General features: G+C 35.3%; 1 long non-coding RNA gene, 1 other non-coding gene and 2 pseudogenes across 2 annotated transcripts; all 4 read right to left on the bottom strand.

The window, feature by feature from the left end:
• Positions 1-261: 261 nt before the first annotated feature.
• On the bottom strand, positions 262-2,182 carry LOC147928393 (uncharacterized). Its single transcript, XR_015579415.1, has 3 exons — positions 2,103-2,182; positions 1,165-1,217; positions 262-463 (listed from the first exon to the last, which is right to left on the bottom strand). It is a non-coding gene; the product is annotated as an uncharacterized LOC147928393 (long non-coding RNA).
• Positions 2,183-6,631: 4,449 nt separating this feature from the next.
• Positions 6,632-10,377, bottom strand: LOC147928392 (uncharacterized; annotated as a pseudogene).
• Positions 10,378-10,892: 515 nt separating this feature from the next.
• On the bottom strand, positions 10,893-12,172 carry LOC104743810 (uncharacterized protein At2g29880 pseudogene; annotated as a pseudogene).
• Positions 12,173-18,621: 6,449 nt separating this feature from the next.
• On the bottom strand, positions 18,622-18,726 carry LOC147928391 (small nucleolar RNA R71). Its single transcript, XR_015581103.1, has one exon. It is a non-coding gene; the product is annotated as a small nucleolar RNA R71 (small nucleolar RNA).
• Between the last annotated feature and the right edge of the window lie 3,181 nt (positions 18,727-21,907).

Below are 21,907 nucleotides of genomic sequence, written 5' to 3'. Positions count from 1 at the left end.
TGAGCAAAATTGACTGTGAAATATTTGATAAAATATTTAAATACTTTGTTTCTCATGGTGAAACCTTATTAGGTCTTGGAAATGGTGAAAACACTCATTGCACAAGATAAAAACATATTTAATTAGTAGTAAGTTATTTATTACATTCAAAATAGACTTTGAAATAATGTAATAAACGTGTGAAAATAATATTTTACTTGTAGGCTTCGCCATTCTATATTCTTCCAACGAGTTTATACCAATAATCGTTCTAGAATGACGAATCTTACAAGTAAATTCTTTTAACCCTTTTATTACTTTATTTCAGAATACATTAAATGTAATAGATAACATTTTAGCATTACTAATTAACTATGGATTCTTATGTGAAATGACATGTGCTCACCTCATTTGCAAGACCTAACAAAGTTTCACCTTGGGAAATATAGCGTTTAATGCCTTCATCAAACACTTCTCCATTTCTCTGTAAATTTTGCTCAAGTAAAACAATTTCGTCAACTTAATGAAATTGGTAAAATATAATATTTTTATAATCATTTTTTTGATAAGCTAATTTTATACATTTATTTTGAAAAGAACGATGTTGTTATTTTTGTCTGTAATATCTATGTCTTTATCATTTATTCAAATAATTCATACTATATGTTTATCATTGCAGACTATTTGATCTTATGTATTTTCTTGACAATATTTTTTAAACATATATATATATATATATATATTTAAAGTCATTTAATTTAGTAAAAATATTACTCTACATAATATAGTACTTGTTAGACCAAATATTTTCCAGATTTAAAACAAAAAGATAAAATATGCTTATATTTTTTTTAAAAGAAAATTTTAGGTATCATTTATTTTATATTTTTACTTAATTTATCATTTACTTTTGGATTTTTTTCAGTGTAAAGAAGTAGTATGAGAAATGTTTTAGAATCGGTTTATAAATGAAAATTTAACTTTTTGACAAGGATATGTCATATTTACGTCAAATGTAGATATATTTTGAATAATTCACGAAGAATTGATTTTCATTACTATATTGATGTTCACCACATTTATGACGAAGTAACAACGAATTATAGCGTTGATATACATAAGTTTCTTGTGGTTTAAGGTAAAATTGATTTTAACTATCAGGCAAAATTATATTTAATAACTTACCATGATTTTTCGTTTATGAAATCATTGAAAGGGGTGCTTTCCTTTCTGGATATCTGCACATATAGGAAATTCTTATAAGATTCTTCCATTGTAAGAGATGCTTCTATTTCATTACTCTGGATCCGTCTATTTATTTTTCATAGTTTGTATTCTACAAGATAAACACAATATTGATTAATAAACAAATTAAACAATTCTATAACATAGAAAAACTTATTCAACAAATTTGCAATATTATTTTAAACTCCTAACATATATTTTGAGAAAGTTTATGTCCCACATATAAGCTTTAATGAAATATCTAGCTCAATGTAAATATTAAATACAAATAAATAAAGAGAGATATTTGAATAGATGGTATTCATAAATTTTAATGTGAAAAATAATTTCAAATCAACTTAAGAAAATATATATACGACTAAATGGATGGATAGCCAAAAGTCGTTAAGATACAGATATATTATTCTTCTAAAATATATTTTTGCTTAAAAATAACCTGGGAAATAATTCATCAAACTTCTTAGAAAAAAATAATTCATGCTAAATCTAAAAAAACTGTAATATAATTCTAATGGTTTGGCCACCAAAATTTGTTGCAAAAAAATTAACATGAATAGATTTTTGTTCTAAAAAATTAGTTTATTTATATATAATATGGTGGCAAAAATTTGATGAAATAAACAAACTCAAAACTTATGAAAACAAATTCGGGTTGAAAAAATATTCATCTAGAATCTAAGAACATGATGCTTCGAAAATTAAAATGACAAAACAATTGGAATCAATATACTAATTATTTCAATTCGAGATAATTGCAATAAAACAAAGTATAATTAATTATACAGTTTCGCACCAAATTCATTACTGTTTGAGTGCAAAAATCTGTTGAAAAACTTATGAAAACAGTTTTATATTTAAAAGATCTTTAAGAGATTTACCATGATATTTTACATGCATGAGCAAGTAAATATATCTTATATACCAAATGAGCAAGCAAAAATAAAGAACTCAACTGAATAGACAGAAATCATCCCTACATCTATTTGTTTTTATATAAAATTCTAAATGATAATTAGATTTTTGGTTGGATTTTTTCCTCTTTTTGGTTAATATTAATTATTAAATGTGAGATTTATTACCATTAGATACTCTTGTTTTAAAGTAATAAATTTAAAAATAGTCAAAGTAAATAAATCTCAGTGTGAAAAATGTGGACTGTGGACCACAAAGATTTTTTTCCTTGTTTAAGATATATATGATTTGTTTTTCTCTCTTATATTTAGTTTTTAATTGTTATTAGATTAATCTTTCTTATATTGTTGTAGAAACTTTTTTTTACCTCTCACTATTCGTTTTGGGGTTTTATCATAGTCACTTTGGTGTAAATCATTTTCTTGAACTCTCTTGCCCAAAATGCATAAACAAAATAAATATCAACTTAAAACAATAGTTGTTAGACATGTTTGTAGTAAAAAGACAGTTGTTAGACAAGTTTTTCTACAAATGACGAACAAATAAAAAATATCAAAGAATATTTATGCACACCAATTTGAGGTAGAAGATTATAAGTGAGGCTCATGCGAGCATGTTTTCGATTCATCTATGGGAGACCAAGATGTACATAGATCTGAAGAGGTACTATCATTGGATTTGAAGAGGTCCTATAGTGGAAGTGAGAAAATTACGATTGATTTTGTAGTAAGGTTACCAACTTCACGGACCCAAAATACTATTTGGGCTATTCTGGACCGTCGAACCAAGTTAGTATATTTTCTGCAAGACCGTTAGAACAAAAGTTTTTACTAAAAAAAATATATGTGAAGGAGATAGTGAGGCTCCATGGAGTGTCTGAAAAGATAGTGTCAGACAAAGATTCTAAATTAACTTTTGTAACGCACATACCACCACTTTTCTTAATAGGTCTCACATCCTCTCTAGGTCCGTGATGTCAAAGAAATATGTGAGGTCATTTTACATATGACACTTCTTGTTGTAATGTTATTTAGGAGTTGAATCGAGACTTGTAGAGTATTGATAATATATATTCACTAGGAGTAGTCCTGTGTGTTGTACAGATTTATTCATATTATTATTTATTTTCTGTTTAGAGTAACTTCCGATTAGTTTGTTTTTCTGAAATATGTACTTGTTGGAAAATATGGAATTGTGTAGTTGATGTTGTTTTCCTGTCGATGTGATTATTTGATTTTGAAAATGAGTTGCTTGTGGGACTGTGTTGTCGTTGAGCTAATTTCATACTACAGTAGTACAATGCGTAGAGAATATAATCCATGTGTTTTTTTTGAATGATTGTAATTTTGTTAGATTTGATTGATTGTTTGTTGATGGTGTTGGTATTGCTATGTATATATTGGGACATATGTTGTGGGATGTAATTATGTGATTTTGCAAATTTCTACAATTTAATTGTCATTATTACTCCCTTCGGTTTTTTTAGTTGTCGTTGTAGATTTATATTTTTTTTTTATTTTACTTGTCGTTTTATATTTACGATGCAAATTTTGTGAATCAAATATAAACTCTATAAGTTTTTTTTCTGTTTTATCAAATAAAATGGTGTGTTAATGAAGGATAAAACGAAAACTTTAATTATTTTCTTAATATGTATGAAATTATCTAGTATAATTAATAATATGAAGCATAAGGAAAATTTGTTAATCATTGTTTTTGTGTGCTTATTCTTTTATCCGTTAGATTCTATGAATTGTTACATATTTGTATATATTTATTGATCATTATTGTGTAATTAGTTTGGTTTTCTTAGCAGCACCTCTTGAAAGGTCTTTTTTATTATTTTTTAACCTAAACAATTTTCCATAAAAGCTAAGCGAGTTACATAGTTTGTTTTTCAATAGTCAAAGTGTTCATCGAGATTATGGGATCATTCATGCTTGATCACTTTGGAAATATTAACTGTCATTTTTGAGGGTTTTCTTGGTTACTAATTTAAAGGTAGTTATATTCTTGTAAACGTAGATTCTAGTGTATGTATATTTTTCATAAAAGCTAAGCAAGTTACGTAGTTTTTTTTAAAATAGGTGTTGATCGAAATTTTAAGATAATTCATGCTTTGGTCAATGTAGAAAATTTGGAAATCTTAACTCACGGTTTACCCCAAATATTAATTTCTCTTGTTTGGGTTTTTTCTTCGTTTCCAATTTTAATGTAGTTGTATTCTTTTAGATGTAGGTCTGGTGAATTTATTAGTTAAAATATTTAACTTGGTTCTTATTACTAATTCTATCTATTTAAAGAAGCAGAGACAAAAAATATTTTATTACTAGTTCACCGCTACGACGCTACGCATGGGGAGAGACCAACCTCTTAACATTCAGTAAATGATATACAGATTATTACAAAATTGATTAGATACTGATTTATTTATTTTTAAAAAAGAATGAATAATGTCTTTTTTTTACTAAGTCTTCTCTCGCATATGTATACATTTGTCCAAGTTGTTCTGACTGAATGTGTAATCTCATATGTAACCCAAACGATTGTCTTAGTCTGTTATCCACTTTTAGATTAGATACAGAGTGAATTCCAAATATTTAAGTCATTTACCTTTTCGATTGAATTCTTGTAACATATGAACCAAATATTGGGATTTGGGGTGGGTGTCGATCGACACCAAGGGTGTGTCGATCGACACCAACTTTTCTGGTTCGACCAGATTGTTTTAATTTACGGTTTTGGATTAGTTTGAGTTAATTGGTTTGTCTAAACCGAGTATATAAAGGGAGAGGCGACTCAGGTCGAGGGTTTTGAGATGTTTTGTTGCCGTTTGCAAAAAAAAAGAGAAAAAAGAGAGTTTGTGTTCTTTAGATATTTTGACTTGTTCTCGGAGGTGTGTTGTGAGATCTGTTGCTGTGGAAGGGAGGATTGCTGCTGCGAACGAAGGAGAAGCTTCCTAAGGAGTTGTTTCCACTGTTCTTAACCTAATCTTCCTGCAAAAGAGGTGAGTGCATGACCATGACTTATCTAAGTCTGAGAATCCTTTGTTTGCTTGATTTGTTGTGTTTTGTGGTGTTGTTCTTGTTTGTGGTGGTTGTGTTATGGTTTTATAGGTTCCTAAAGCTTTTGGGTGAGTTTGGAGCAGATTGGAGATGATTGGGAACGGAGATTTGATGATTGGCTTCGTGCAGAACGTGTCTGCGGGGTCGGTGTCGATCGACACTAAGTGGGTGTCGGTCGACACCATTCTGGGCCTAGTGTCGATCGACACCAACTTGTGTGTTGCGGTCTTTCCTGGTTTGTTGTGTTGTTTGTTGTTTGTTAAACATTGGAATCTCAGCTGCTTGTGTGTATAGCCTAGTAGATGGGAGGATTGCCTCACTAAGTATTTGTGATAATACTTACGCATCTCAATTGTTGTTTGTGGTGTGCAGGTATGTGACGTGGAATCATGGCGATGAGGAGGAGGATGATCTAGGGTCTCGTTTGTGTGATGTTGGTTATGTTATTGGAACCTTGTCTAGAGATATGCTAGGTTAATGGATAGAATGGTTAAGGAGGTTATTGTGTTGATGATGTATCGTTTTTGTATTATTGGTATATTTCCGCTGTGCTTATGGTATTTGCTGGTTTAATGAGGTATTGTGGTTTGGTTGGTTTAATTAAGTAGTATGGGATGCTTAGTTATATATTATTTTTATTATAAAAAACAAAAAAAAATGGGTCGGGTTGTTTCAATTCTTTTCTTACTTTATTCTCTCTTACTCATCCATCCTTCATTTACTTGAATATCTAGAGATTTTGTTCTCAAAATAATAATATATAATTTGACTATATAAATAAATTGTGTTGTTATTTTCCATTCCTCGTGGTTCTCCTGCAAAGAATTGTTCAATGCTATTTTCGCCGCATACGCACACCGTTTTACCATGGGAAAATTCAAATGTTACGTTGTAAGCTAGAAAATATATGAAGACTATGGGGGTGTATTCAAAATAGAATTTTGGAGGATTTTGGAGTATTTATGTTATCTTTGATTTTAGGAGATTTTCAGTGAGTTTTTAAGGTAGTTTGGTGGATTTGTTATATTTTCTATTTTTGAAAAAAAAGAAATTTGTGATTTGATGAGATTTGGTGAGACTTTAAGTGGGTTTTTAAGAGATTCTCAAGTCCATAAAGGAGAGGTGTTCATATAGCATAATAAAAGGATTTTTGGCAATTTGATCCAATAGCATAACTCAAAGATTTAAATTGAAAGGTATAAAACAGAATTTAAAGATAAATTAAAGCACTCTATTGCATCATGCCCCATATTCATCGCATCGGTCCACATATGTGTAGCTATTGTTGCTCTCCAGTTAGTAGCATGAACTCTTTCTTGTTCTTGAGTACCATGAAGCTCTTCATCTCCATTATTTTCACCATCATCTCTTTCGTCAACACCACTTTCTTCAACATTGTTTTCTTTGGGAAGAAACACATCCGAGTGACATTATTTACAAATATATTTATTTAAAACAACACATGCAAGAACTAAATCCGCTTGTGTTTTATACGGAAAGGATGGTGCATATTTGAAGATAAGAAATCTTGATTTGAAGATGCCGAAAATCCTCTCTACTACATTTCCCAAACTAGAATGACGATGGTTGAACAACTCATTTTGATTTACGGGATCTTTTCCTTGCCCTCTAAAGTCTTGGAGATGATACGAAGTACTTCGAAATAGAGCTAAAAAATTACGACGATTGGCGAATCCACAATCAACTAAATAAAACTTTCCTGAAATTTTATAAAGCACACAAATATAAGTGAGATAAATATCAAATAAATAACAAATTGTTGTTTTTTAAATCATACTGTAAATAACATACCTTCAGGAACTGTTAACTTGTTAGTGCTTCTTGTTAAAGCATCATGTAAAATTTTTGAGTCATGAGCTGAACCTTCCCATCCACTAAGTAAATATATGAATCCTAAATCAAAATTACATGCAGCCAAAACATTTTGTGATGATTGTCCTTTTCGGTTAGGATAAGGAGCTGTTTCTTATCCAGCTATCATTGTAGGGATATGTGTTCCATCAATAGCTCCCACTTTACTTCAAAAAATTGGGCTTTGCGGACAACTGGGTCTCTTGGATTTTGTTATGTGTATCTTCGGTTGAGTACAAGGTACTGATTAATGGTCAACCCAATGGTTTGATAGTTCCGGAATGGGGGCTGCGTCAGGGTGACCCTTTGTCTCCATATTTGTTTATTCTCTATACGGGGGTACTAATCGCTAATATTCGGAAGGCTGAGCGGGATAAAAAATATTACGGGAATCAAGGTTCCTAATAAGTGTCCACCGATTACGCATTTGTTGTTTGCGGATGATAGTCTGTTCTTTTGCAAAGCCGATAAGGATCAATGTGGGGTAGTTTTGGACATCTTGAAGAAATATGAGGCGGTCTCGGGACAACAAATAAATTTTGATAAGTCATCGCTTCAATTTGGACATAAGGTTGATGTAGCGGTAAAAATTGAGTTACAGGGGTGCTTGGGATTTCGAATTTGGGCGGGATGGGGTCTTATTAAGGGATTCTCGAGAGTTTGGGGGGATCCAAAACAAAAGTTTTTTCCTATGTTCGGGATAGACTACAGAGCCGAACGAATGGTTGGACGGCTAAACAGCTTTCCAATGGTGGAAAAGAGGTAATGATAAAATCAGTTGCAAAAACGGTCCCGACTTTCGTCATGTCCTGTTTTCGGTTGCCAAAAATAGTCACATCCAAGCTTACTAGTGCAGTGGCAGATTTTTGGTGGAGTTCGGGGCAGTCTGAGGGGGGGGGGGGTATGCATTGGTTAGCTTAGGAGAAGTTTTGTAAGAGTAAGCAGTTGGGTGGTTTGGTCTTTAAGAATGTTGATGACTTTAACTCCGCTTTGTTGGCTAAACAATAGTGGCGGCTGATTGAGATTGAGGCACCCGACTCTCTGTTTGCACGGGTTTTCAAAGGTAGATATTATAGGAATTCAAATCCTATGGATCCGATACGTTCATACTCCCCTTCCTATGGGTGGCGGAGTATCGTTTCAGCTAGATCTTTGGTAAACAAAGGGCTCATTATACGAGTTGGCTCAGGAGAGTCCATTTTGATATGGACTAATCCTTGGATACCAGCTCAATCCTCATGACCAGCTTTGAGTAAGGGACCTTTCCAGGACCCTTCATTAAAAAATTTACATCTCATTGATGGCCAAACTAATTCTTGGCGTATGGATATGCTTTATGAGCATTTAACTCTGGAGGATGCTGCTTTGATTGGCGCTTTGCCTTTGGTGAGTTCTCCCAGGGAGGATTTGCTGGGTTGGCATTTTACGAAGTCCGAGATGTATACAGTTAAATCCGGGTATGAAACGGAACGCTTGGTGAAATAAAGGTTCTCTCAGGTTACCTGATATGGGCCTGATATTACCCCTCTCCTAGCGGGAATTTAGCGGGTCGCTTGTCCACCGGAGATTAAGCATTTTATGTGGCAAGTTTATCCGGGTGCATATCGGTTTCGGGAAATCTGAAGAGGCGGGGCATTGCTTATGATTCAGTTTGCACTCGATGTGGTGCTGACGAGGAAACAGTTAATCATGCTATATTTTGGTGTCAACCAGCTAGACAGGCTTGGGCTTTAGCTCAGGTGCCGGTGGGCCCAGTTGCTTTTCCTACGGACTCTTTGTATGCCAATGTGGATCATATCCTGGGATCGTCCAACCCGGGTTCTGAAGTTGTGGCTTTCCCTTGGATCATGTGGTATATATGGAAGGCGAGGAATGCTCGCGTATTTGAGAACATTATGGACAAAACGGGGGATGTTGTTAGTTTAGCGGTGGGGGAGGCATCCACATGTATGCAGGCTCAGGCAGATGAGGGGGATGAGGTTTCCTCGCAACCTTCCAGTGCCTCTGGTGTTTGGGCACCGAGATGCGGGGGTTACATGCCTATGATTTTCTCAAGTTACAGGTGTTTTGTAGATGGCTCGTGGAAAGCGGATGATGTTTTTGCGGGTGCAGGATGGGTGTATTTCTCCACTCAGGATGTTGCGCCGACGAGGGACGCTGCCAATTTCCGCCGTAGTCTTTGCCCTTTGCATGCTGAAGTAGAAGCATTTTTTTGGGCATTGCGGTGCATGATTGGTCATGACTATCGAGATGTGGCGTTTTATACAGATTGTTCAACCTTGGTGAAGATGGTGTCTTCTCCTCAAGACTGGCCGGCTTTCAAGATATACCTCGACGATATCAAGATGGACAGGGAGGAGTTTTCTTCTTTCTCTTTATCTCTAATTTCTAGAAATGCTAATGTTAGTGCGAATTCTTTGGCACGCCAAGCGCGTACGTCTCCACATTCTGTTTTGTTTGTAAACGATTTTCCTTCTCATTGGCTCATATGAGCTGATCTGTTTTGTTGGCCAAAAAAAAATTATATAGCTCCCACACAATCCTTATATAAATAAAAACAAAATATTAAAATTTTGAGAGTTAATTAAAGAAAAAAAAAAAAGAGAACAAGAAATTGCATACCTTAAAATAAGGATAAAATCGTGTATTGTCCTTTATTTTTGTGGGCACTGCAAATCCGGGTTTTGCCATGTAGCTTGGAGCAAGTACGTTTAACATCTTCATTACTGTGTTAAAACTCTTGCTTATTGAGAATCTAGACCTTTCGAATATAGCTTCACCATTGATATACCTTGCAACATTTCTTCAACTGAAACATTTCTTGTGTCTCTTCAACCCATCTTCACTCTAAATATGATGCATAGCTTTAGGAATGGCTCCGGATACATACGATATAGCCGTCGGAATTGGTCACGATCTTTAACTAGCACATATCGTATGTATTTATGACAAAGTTTTGTTGTTGGTTTTCTTATCTGGCGTTGAATCTGTGGATAAAAATATCGGATTTTTGCAATGATGGACAAAACCAATAACATTGTGTCAACATCCAATTTGAAATTCCTCGTTCTTTTTCTTTTTCTTCTTGCTTGTATCTCTTCACTTTCTTGAACAATATGATTTATTATTAAAAGTCTACACAGTAATACAACCAAAAAAAAACATTAGATGAAAAAACAGAAAAAGTCACGACTGGTATTATGAGTACTACATACAATTCATACAGGGAGGCTAAAAGACACATGATCATTAAAAGATATTAAGAACTACGTATTTGATATTATTAAAAAATGGAGTACCTCATAGTAAGCTAGCGGCGGTGATGATGTAACTCTCGAGAAGAATAACAAATGAGTTAGGGCAAATATCATTTACACATATATAACAGATTATATTGCCTCCAGATTTTTACCCTCCAAAATTTGCCTCCAACCTTTTTTTACCCGCCAAAAAAATATAGGAGAGTACCATTTTTTATTTATTAATTTGATGAGAGATTATACTCTTTTCATCCAAGTCAACACAAATCAGTGGCTCTTCTCTTTTGTAATCTAACATAATATATTTCAAGTGATCATGGAATGAGTTGATTATACGTAGAAGAGAAGAACAATTGACTCTCAAACTGAAAATATTATTAAATAAAACTCATAAAATATGTTAAAGTATTACTTAAATGTTACCTAAAACCATAAGATATTTTTAAATTAATGCTAAAAACCAAAAAAAAAAAAATTCAAATGGAAATAGAAAAACTATCCTCACTCCATATTGATGCATAAAACTTCACTCGCTTGGTTTACGAAGGTTTCGTATAATTCATCCCTTACGCTCTTCTATGGACATATGCACGAATCCATATTTCCTACCTAAGCTGTGAACCAATGTCATGGCCTCATACCGCATATCATCGGTCAAATCTGGAATTTCTTTGATAGCATCCCACACATTATTAGCTTTGTCATCAGCTTCTTTTTCTTCAGTTTCTTTTTCCCATCTTCTGTATCATACCAAAAATTTGATGACCAAATTCTGCCACCGTATTCACTTCATCAAAAGCCTTGTTCGAACTACATGCATCAGTTCTAGCTTTCTTACGTGAAGGAAGCTTTCCTAACCTGCTTACCTCTAACGAATAAAAAACGTCATGCACAGATCTTTCTTCATATGGTATATTGTCTACATCATTCATTATTTGGACATGACTTAAATCATTTATCCCATCACTGTCTCCAACTTGATAAGAACCTGTATCAACAACATCGCCTAAACCCACAACATTCTGTCCAGTTGCAGTATTCAATGCAAATATAATTCTTAAGTCCCCAAAATCTTCAAATGATTCATCACGCAAATGTGTTTTAGTTGGATGAGCCTATATATATTAAAAAAGATTGTGTAAATGTTAGTTTTTATACTTAAGCGTCCCTCCTATAATCAAGTTTAAGTTTAAAATTTTTACCTTCAAAAATGTATCCCATACTTCATCTGTAGCAGTAAATTTCTTCGTTTCAGGATCCCATCCAAACCCTGAACTAAAACGAAGAAACTCTGTGAAGTTGTTGTACTTACCTCTCAAGATCTTCATCCTATTTTTGTACTCATTGTAGGTTTTTTTAGTTCCAAGCTGTTTATTTAGAGGTGGTAATATTCTTGTTTCCACCGTCAATTTGTTGAACTTGCAAATAGCATCACGAAAACCTTGATTGACTCCATCCACTAGGAGATGCAATAACAACTTGTATTCAGGCTCAGACCATTGTTTATATTGACCTTTAGCTTTCACATCTTATGTATCTCCCATTGTAGCTTGGAAACTAAAGCCATACAAAAGAAAAAAAAACTTTGTAAGCAACCATTAACTACGTACAAACGTTAAAAAGCAGAACAATTCGACATATGAGTTTTTTTCAAATATCCCACCAAACAATCTCGAAAACCAAACAATCCTACCAGAAACCATATCTTCATTACATAAGTTTTAAGACAACAATGGTACTTTCTAATAGACAAACATCATCTAAACGCATGAAAATGACACTGTAACAACCCGTCTTGTGGATCCCGCTAGCCCCCCCCCCCCCACTAGCCGCCCCCATGGACCCCAACCTGGTCCTGAAAGACATCGATCCTAACCCCTCACTATGGAATGCAGATCAATTGGTGACAGCTTGTTATGTGGGAAGGTTGTTAAATGGTGGGGACCATGGTTCGAGGAACGCCTGACGCACCAATAACCTACTGGTGGATTTGGATGTGAATTCCTTTCCACGGGAGGGACTCCACTAGCCCCCCACTAACCGCCCCCATGGACCCAAAGCTGGCCCTGCAGGGCATTGATCCTAACTCCTCACCACGGGACGGGTTGTTACAGACACAAACATTAAAACAGAACATGGAGATTAACAAAAGTAAATCAAGAGAAATATTCACTTTGACAGAAGAGAAATAAAGCCTTTACCCTAATATCGATAGTATTTGTGTAAGCTGCAAAGACAATATTCTTCTCCCATAAAGAAATAGAAAACTAACATAAGGCCTAAAGTGAAAAATTAGTAAACACCAAAACAGCCACACCGTAACTTGTTGGGCAAGTAACTCAACACCGAAACAAGACTTGAAGCCCATAATTAACACACACAAAAAAACAGCCCAAACAAGTCAAAATTGTGGCTCAGACAATATAACTCCATACCAGAGTATTACTCACCGTGAATTACAAAGGGGTGAATAAATTTGGTCACGTTACTCTGTTTTCTCCCACCAAAACAGAGCAACACCTCACTGGAAATGAATTTGGTCACAATCACTATTGCCTCTGTAAAAGAGAGAGAAGAAGAGAACAGAGAAAGGTACAAAGTACTATTACCTTAGAGGTTGAGCTATAATATAGAGAGAGAGAGCCCAAAATTTGTTTTTATTGCAAAATCGTAATTTGTTTTTTTTTAAACCATCCTTCAAAACCATTATCGAAGGTGGGATTTTTTAAATAGGATTTCCCTTACAAAAATGTATAAGTCTCAGACAATCACTATTATGTTTTTCTAAAAAAAAAGAATTTTGTTTTGAATAACAATGGATTTGTTATGATTTTTTGCAAATTGTTGATTGAATAACAGTGGATTGTGTGTGATTTTGAAATGATTTTAACAAATTTCATATTCAATAACAGTGGATTTGAGATATGATTTTAAAACCACTAGTTGAATAACAGGAGATTAAAAAAAAATCACAAATCCTCCAAAATGGTTGGGGAAGCATATTTATTTTTATTATTATCCTAATCAACACAGTATATATCAACGCAGCACATATGGGAAGTTTCTAATTCTTATCTTTATATTGTGTATCGCTGTAAATAAGTTGTAGAGATTATGATCTGATCCTATTTAATATTTAATTGAGAGAATTTACGTAGACTTGGTGATGTTTTTGGATACTTCTCTATACGTCCATGTTCACCATGTTCAGAACCTTCAAACCTGCTTATGACATTACTCTACATAACTCGACATACAATATAAACGAACTTTTTCTAAGATTTGTTCTTGGCTTTTATTAATATTCATTACATACCTCAAACGCAGGGGGAATTAACGTATTCTTAATTTGAACGGACACCCTGAAATGGAGAGTATTATCTTTGGGATGAGAACCTTTATTTCAACTGTTGTACCAGTTAAGATCTTTGCTTCAATGACTCTAGTACCCAAATGTGTGACAATCAATCTGGTTCCATTACAAAGTCCTTCTTTTTGATTCATGTTTCATGAGAGCATAACTGGAGAGTCTATCTTTAGTTTCAAACGATGATCTGACAGACATGAGAATTTGAGTGAGTTCAAAAACTATGCAGTATATAAGGACGTAAGGGCTTCAATTTATGTTCCAACAGATTATATTAGATAATATTTTCCTAAATAAAATATTTTCATAGAAGGAAATGTTTTTTGTTTCTAATTTATAGCATTGTCGATTTTTATGGTTATCGAATGGAATTAATGCTTATTTAATTTATAATAGAATTTGGAATACACACAATTTACCGTAACGTTGGGGGAAAAGACAATAATTATGCTAACCACAATTTTGTTTCCGTTTATTGCGTTGTAATGATCGGTGATGCATTTTAATTGTTTGACCTTTTTGGTTTAAAATAGAGGACAATATATGGTTTTAAATTACAATAAAATGAACATGTATGAATGTGGACTACATGTATAGATATGGCCCATTTGTCGAAGTTGGTTTTTGCGTTGGTTTTTGCGAGAATGTGGTTTAACCATATATAGGGATTAATTTTTTTTCATGGACAAGTGTCAACTCCATAAATGTCATATAAGATGGACAAGTGTCAACACCACAAGTGTCAAGTTTTGGAAGCAAGTTTTAGAAGGGAACTCTACTTTATTATATAAGATGTCATAATAAAATTGTTAGTACATCACTTCTTCTTGTTTTACAAAGACACAACAGTCCATCTGTCATAAAATTATCTCCATCTCTTTTTTTTTTTCCATCTTCCAAAACACTATCTCTTGTATTTCTTTATGTTGTTCTTACAAAATATCTCACAAATAAAACAATTTACAAGATGTTAATTATTTTTATTTAAGAACTCCTAATAAAATCTACCATTGGAGGAGAAAAAATAAAATCTACTAATGACGTTACATTGAATAATGCAAAAATTATAGTAAAAAATTGCTAAGAACCCCATTAAGGATTTTACCATTGGATATGCTCTAAAATCTTATGAATAATAAATAATTATATTGAGAACAATAATAAAATTTTATAGGGCAATATTAGCAATTAACCTTGGACTGGAAAAGAATAAACAAAATAACTATGAGTCAGTTTTTTTTAGTAAATGACTTTTTTTATGGTGGGGTAGGGGTAGATTAGTTACCAAATTAACCTTCTAATTTACAATTTTTACAAAATCTGAAAATCCATTATGAGATATAATTTGTGATTGAAGAAGTGAAAAGAGATAATACTACCGTAAGTCACATAATGAGTACCAAAATTAAAATTGATACTACAGTTGGAAGAGATCGTGGTTGTGATTGTGATGGAGGTGCCAATTATGGTGATTGAAAGTAATTACAGAGGTGGTGATCGGATAATTTTCAAAAAAATATCATGAACCATGTTAAAATTATATGTATTTATCATATAAATAGCATGTGATATTACAAAAATAGCAGGCTTGGTTGGAGCAAAAAGAAAAAGCATGTGATATTATTTGCTGGATTATATTATGTCATTTGTATAAAAAATACTATCAATTACAATAGTTTTCTAAAAAACATGATAGATAAAGACAAATACGTGTAAAAACATTAAAACACATATTTCATCAAAATAGTTCGCCCCCAGATGTCGGAGGAGATAAAGAAAATGGGAAAACTAGAGCTGATATGATCATGAGACTATCCAATAAGATCCTACATTCTTGTTCAATACGAAAAAGTCGAAGATCAATTTTTCCAGCCAAACGACTATTGGGAATACATTCTTACCTCATTTAGAGCATATCTCGAAGTAGAATCAGTCCAATCAGAGTTCATATGAAGGAGTTATTCATTTTACAAATCATGTGAACTCATGCCTACACGATTTGGATCTACGAGCATTCGACAGAGGATTCCGACCAAGTCAGCAGGATTCAAGCTATGAACTAAACTGTTCTGGAATCTTGATCCATTTCGGAACCACGGAGAATCAGAATCACATTAATATCATTTCATATGTGAATGATATAGATATTTCAAGTTAGTGGATCTATTCCAGTCCTAGTTTCACGTCTGAGTCAAAGATCGTATTACACATACCAACTCATAATTGAGACACAAAACTACTTTGAGGATGTTAATAGATCACTTATGTTTCCAAGAAGCTCAGAAACAGAAGATTTTGCCCAAGGAATACAAGGATACATTTCATTTGCCAAAGGAAGTCAATCTAATTCTTCACATGAATAGTTTTAGGTCCAATTGGTTTAGGTGCTTGATGTTCATATATTTTACCCTGTTTTCCCTTAATATATTCACATCTTTTGCATCTTTTGCTATCCATTTTGACCATTATTGCATAGCTTTAGGATTGTTCTTGCATTAGAGTTTAGTTGCATTGCATTTGCATCTTTTCATGCATAAACAGGTGATTTTGGAGCTTAAGGAGCATGGAAGCAATGCTGAGGAGAAGTGAAGCAATCATGAGGAGAAATCAAGAGAGCTAAGGCTGAAGAACCAAGGTCCGGAGTCCAACTCGACCAGACACTCGACCGTGTGCTGAGAGGGACTCGACCGAGTGGGAGGAGCACAAGAGGAGCCAACTCGACCGAGCACCAGGTCGAGTTGGTCGAGCCGCCTGGCTATTTTGTCTTTTAGCGTTTTTAGGGCTTCTACTACTTTTTCTATATAAGGGCCTGCAGCCACCAAAAGAGTCCAGCTTTTTAGAGAGTCAAAAACCTAGTTTTTACCTTTTTTAGAATTATTCCTTTTGCACTTTTATTTTCTTAGATCTTGTACTTCTTTTAAAAGGAGAAAAAGACTAAATTCTTCAATATTGTTGGTTTCATAACTTTCTTAATATTGAAAATTTGAGTTTGGTTCTTTCTTCAATATTGTACATCTTTGATTTATCTTTCTAATGATGCAAGTTTCATTATTTTATGGGTTTATGACTTTATTGTTCATCATGTATGCTTGTGAGTAGTTGCTTAGGATCTTGAGGATGGGTTAGGCTGGGTTGTGTTTGAGGTTTGTTTGATTTGGTCAAGCTTGATTGTTGTAGATCTCTTCTAGGCTAGATATTCTTAATGCTGATCCTATATCTGAGAGGGTAGGATCTGATTTCAAGCCTCTTAGCATCACACCAATGTCTAAGGAGCATAGATAAGGCTAGATCTGGAGACTATCATTAGGCTTGCTAAGAGATTAGAAGTCTTGTTTGATTTTTGACATATTGCTTAATGCCTGCTTGTGTAGATTCTTTACTTTGTGAGAACAAGTCTAGAGATGCATGAGTTTGATTGTTTCTTGCCATGAGAGTGGATTAAACATGTCTTAGAAATATATGTATAGAGATTAGCTCAAGTTGTTTGAGATTTGTTGACCAAGTTAGATGACCTCAATCATAGTCCAACCCATGAATCCCTCCTCAAGTCCTTTCTTGTTTCTTGATTTCTTAGCTTAAATCCTGTTGTTTGATCGTTGTTTGATACGTTTTGGTATTGCTCTGTTTTTCTTTTGTTGCTCTGTTTTGCGTATTTGTCCAGCTCGAGTGCTGATCGAGTGCTTGCTAGAGTTCCAACCCAGAACTTGTGTTTATGATTTGTGTTTGTCCTGTTTCACCCTAGTTGCATTTCTGTTGCATTCATTTAGTATCCTGTTCATTACTTACCTTGCATTAGTTCAATACTTGCATTTCCATAGTTTCTATTTCTGTTTGTCATAATCACTCTGTTCCATTTGCATTTAGCTCCTAGTTCTTGTAGTTTTACTTTCTGCACTTTCCATTTCATCATAGGATTGTTAGTGACAAACAACCTTTACATCTGGCTTGACTTAGACTCATATGCACATCTTGATTGTTCACAAACAATCAGATTGGATTGACACCTCTTATACTACAACTACATAAGGGGAATTGAAACACCCTGCCATCCATTCATTCATAAGTCATCATTCCATACATCATCACCACAACCAACAAAAATAATCTGTTTCAATTTGGCGTCGTTGCTCATTTGAGTTTGTTTTGTGACATTTAGGATCATTGTTAGTCTAAGATTAAGTTCGTTTATACACTTGTGACGTTACTGAACTCGAATCTTCTTTTGCTTGGCTGTCTTGAGTTTCAGATACCAACTCGACCACCCACTCGACCGAGCCGTGATCGAGCACTTGATCGAGTCAGAAGCCGGATCCAAATAGCCATCACTTCCCAGTTGACTCGACCACCCACTCGAGCCTGCGCTCGACCGTGTACCTGTTCGAGTCTGTAGTCGAGTTTGTTGATGCACACAAGGTCAAAAGGCAAAGACAGTCTTCAAAGGCCTATTGACAACATCCACAAGCTACAAAAGGATTTGAGACATAAGCAAAGAAGAGTAGTTCAAGAACAAGAAGAACAAGTAGTCATGGAGCAGCAAGATCACCATGATCATAGACCTAGACACATTGGTGCTGGGGATGCACCTAACACACACAACCAAAGAGTTGGTATTGTGCCTCCTGCTGTGGCAAATAATAATTATGAAATAAAGAGTGGATTGATCTCCATGATACAAGCCAACAAATTTCATGGGTTGCCAATGGAGGATCCTCTAGATCACCTTGATGAGTTTGACAGAATATGTGGACTCACAAAAATCAATGGAGTAAGTGAAGATGGCTTCAAGTTAAGGCTATTCCCATTTTCCCTCGGAGACAAAGCTCATCTATGGGAGAAGACTCTTCCTACTGGAGCTATAACCACATGGGATGCATGCAAGAAAGCTTTTCTGGCCAAGTTCTTCTCCAATGCAAGGACTGCTAGGTTGAGGAATGAAATTTCTGGGTTTGCTCAAAGGAAATGAGAGCTTTTGTGAAGCTTGGGAGAGGTTTAAAGGATTCCAAACTCAGTGTCCTCACCATGGCTTCAGCAATGAGTCCCTTCTAAGCACTTTGTATAGAGGAGTGCTTCCCAAGATAAGAATGCTTCTTGATACAGCTTCAAATGGCAACTTCCTCAACAAGAATGTGGAAGAAGGATGGGAATTGGTTGAGAACCTTGCTCAGTCAGATGGTAATTATAATGAAGATTATGATAGAACCATGAGGATCACCTCCACTGATCAAGAGGACAAATACAAGCAGGATTTAAAGATGGTCAATGAGAAGCTTGACAAGATTCTCCTAAGCTAGTCAAAAACCATTCACTTCATTGGTGAAGAAGAAGCTCCAGTCCAAGAAGGAGATAGGGAGTTTGCTGAGTTGTGTTATATGCAGCACCAAGGAGGAGGATACAAAGGCTACAACCAAGGTGGAGGATACAAAGGCTACAACCAAGGTGGAGGATTCAAGCAGAACAACCTCTCTTATAGGAACACCAATGTAGCCAACCCTAAAGACCAAGTCTATCCACCTCCTCAGCCTCACCAACAGAACAACTATGCACTCAAGCAGCAGCAACAAGTGTTCCAGCCCCAATTGTGTCCCCCACCAGGGTTTCAGACTAACCAAGGCCAGGAACAAGACATAAGAGCAATGATACAACAGCTGTTGATTGGGCAAACCAATGGGAAGATTGAGGCAGCAAACAGAATTGCTGAGCTGAACAAGAGGATAGATGATATTTACAGTGAACTTCATGCCAAGTTTGACACACTGACATCCAGGATTGTGACTATGGAGAATCAACAAGCTTCTGCCTCAAAGCATGACCATCACAAGGGCAAAGCTATTGTGCAAACTACTGAATTTGCCAATGCTATCAATCTTCGCAGTGGAAGAGTCTTACCAACACGGCTAGGAGCACATCCCAACATTGAGGACAGTGGAATTCAGGAAGGGGAGGGTTTCCAACAAGAAGAGACTCAGAATGAAAACACCGTTGAATTCGACGCACCACTCGACCACTCACTCGACCGAGTAGATGGTCGAGTACCCGATCGAGCTGCTTCTCAGGAGAAAATCAATCCAGTTACCTCCAACGAAAAAGAAGTCCGGTTCATTCATCCTCCTTACAAGCCTCCACTACCTTTCCCAGGAAGATTTAAGAAACAAATGGTTGAAAAATACAAGGCATTGTTTGACAAACAATTTAGAGAGATTGAGCTTAGGATGCCTCTAATAGATGCCTTTGTGATGATCCCTCCTTACCAAAAATTCTTGAAAGATGCTGTGATGGAAAGGATCAAAGAAGTTCAAGGGATGGTGATTCTCAGCCATGAGTATAGTTCCATAATCCAAAAGCAAGTGAACCCTCAAAAGCTAAGAGATCCTGGTTCCTTTACTCTACCTTGCTCTATAGGGCCCTTAACCTTCAATAGATGCCTTTGTGATTTGGGAGCCTCAGTAAGCCTAATGTCTCTATCAGTTGCTAAGCGCCTAGGGTTTACAAGGTATAAGCCATGCAACATCTCCCTGATCTTAGCTGATAGATCAATAAGATTACCACATGGTGTTTTGGAAGATCTACCAGTTAGAGTTGGAGCAGTGGAAGTCCCAACAGACTTTGTAGTCTTGGAAATGGATGAAGAACCAAAAGATCCTTTGATATTGGGGAGATCTTTCCTGGCTACAGCAAGAGCAATAATTGATGTGAGACAAGGGAAGATTGATCTCAACTTGGGAGAAGACCTCAAAATGACATTTGACATTGTAGAGGCTATGAAGAAACCAACAATTGGAGGACAAGTCTTTTGGGTTGAAGAGTAAGACAGGTTATCAAGAGAATTGATGGAAGAGCTAGAAGAACAAGATCACCTTAGAACTGTTTTGACCAAAAGTGGAGAGGAAGGGTTCATCCATAAAGAAACCAAGGCCTATGAAGATATATTGGACTCCTGTGGAGAATCACACCATCCAGAGGTTTTTGAGGGGTTACCAGCATTAAGAGAGGAAGTCTGGTCAGTTCAAACAGCAAATACGGATAGCTCGACCACCCACTCGAGCATACACTCGACCGAGCACCAACACTACTCGACCGAGTGCACTGCCGAGTCCTCCACAGACGACTGGTCTGAACTGAATGCACCAAAAGTAGAGCTAAAACCTCTCCCGTCTGGGCTAAGGTACGTCATTTTAGGTGAGAACTCTACTTATCCTGTGATAGTAAATGCTAACTTGGGTAGGGAAGAGCTTGATTTGCTAGTTGTTGAGCTAAGGAAGTTTAGAAAAGCTATTGGTTATACTTTGGATGACATTAAAGGAACTTCACCTAGTCTCTGCATGCATAGAATCCACCTTGAAAATGAATCCTACTCTAGTATTGAACCTCAAAGAAGGCTTAATCCCAACCTAAAGGAAGTAGTCAAAAAAGAGATTCTAAAATTTCTTGGAGCTGGTGTGATCTATCATATTTCTGATAGTACTTGGGTCTCACCAGTCCACTGTGTCCCTAAAAAAGGAGGAATCACTGTAGTAAAGAATGATCGTGATGAGTTAATTCCCACTAGAACCATAACAGGACATAGAATGTGCATTGACTATAGGAAGCTTAATTCTGCTACTAGGAAAGATCATTTTCCTCTTCCATTTATTGATCAAATGTTGGAAAGATTAGCCAATCATACCCATTACTGTTTCTTGGATGGATATTCTGGATTTTTCCAAATTCCTATTCATCCCAATGATCAAGAGAAGACAACATTCACATGTCCATATGGTACCTTTGCATATAGGAGGATGCCATTTGGATTATGTAATGCTCCAGCTACCTTTCAAAGGTGCATGATGTCAATCTTCTCTGATCTTATTGAGGATGTGGTTGAAGTTTTTATGGATGACTTCTCTGTCTATGGAGATTCCTTTTCTTCTTGTCTTACTAATCCATGCAGGGTTTTAAAGAGATGTGAGGAGACAAATCTAGTCTTGAATTGGGAAAAGTGTCACTTCATGGTTGAAGAAGGAATAGTTCTTGGTCATAAGATTTCAGAGAAGGGTATTGAAGTTGACAAAGCAAAAATTGAAGTCATGGTTCAACTTCAACCACCAAAAACAGTCAAGGACATAAGAAGCTTTCTTGGTCATGCTGGATTTTATAGAAGGTTCATCAAGGATTTCTCAAAGATAGCTAGACCATTGACAAGGTTGCTTTGCAAGGAGACTGAGTTCAAC

This window comes from Camelina sativa, chromosome 14, assembly GCF_030686135.1.
Source record: "Camelina sativa cultivar CO46 ecotype springtype chromosome 14, ASM3068613v1".
Lineage (NCBI taxonomy): Eukaryota > Viridiplantae > Streptophyta > Magnoliopsida > Brassicales > Brassicaceae > Camelina > Camelina sativa.
Note: the sequence above shows the minus strand (reverse complement) of the source record. Positions and strands in the feature narration are given on the sequence as shown.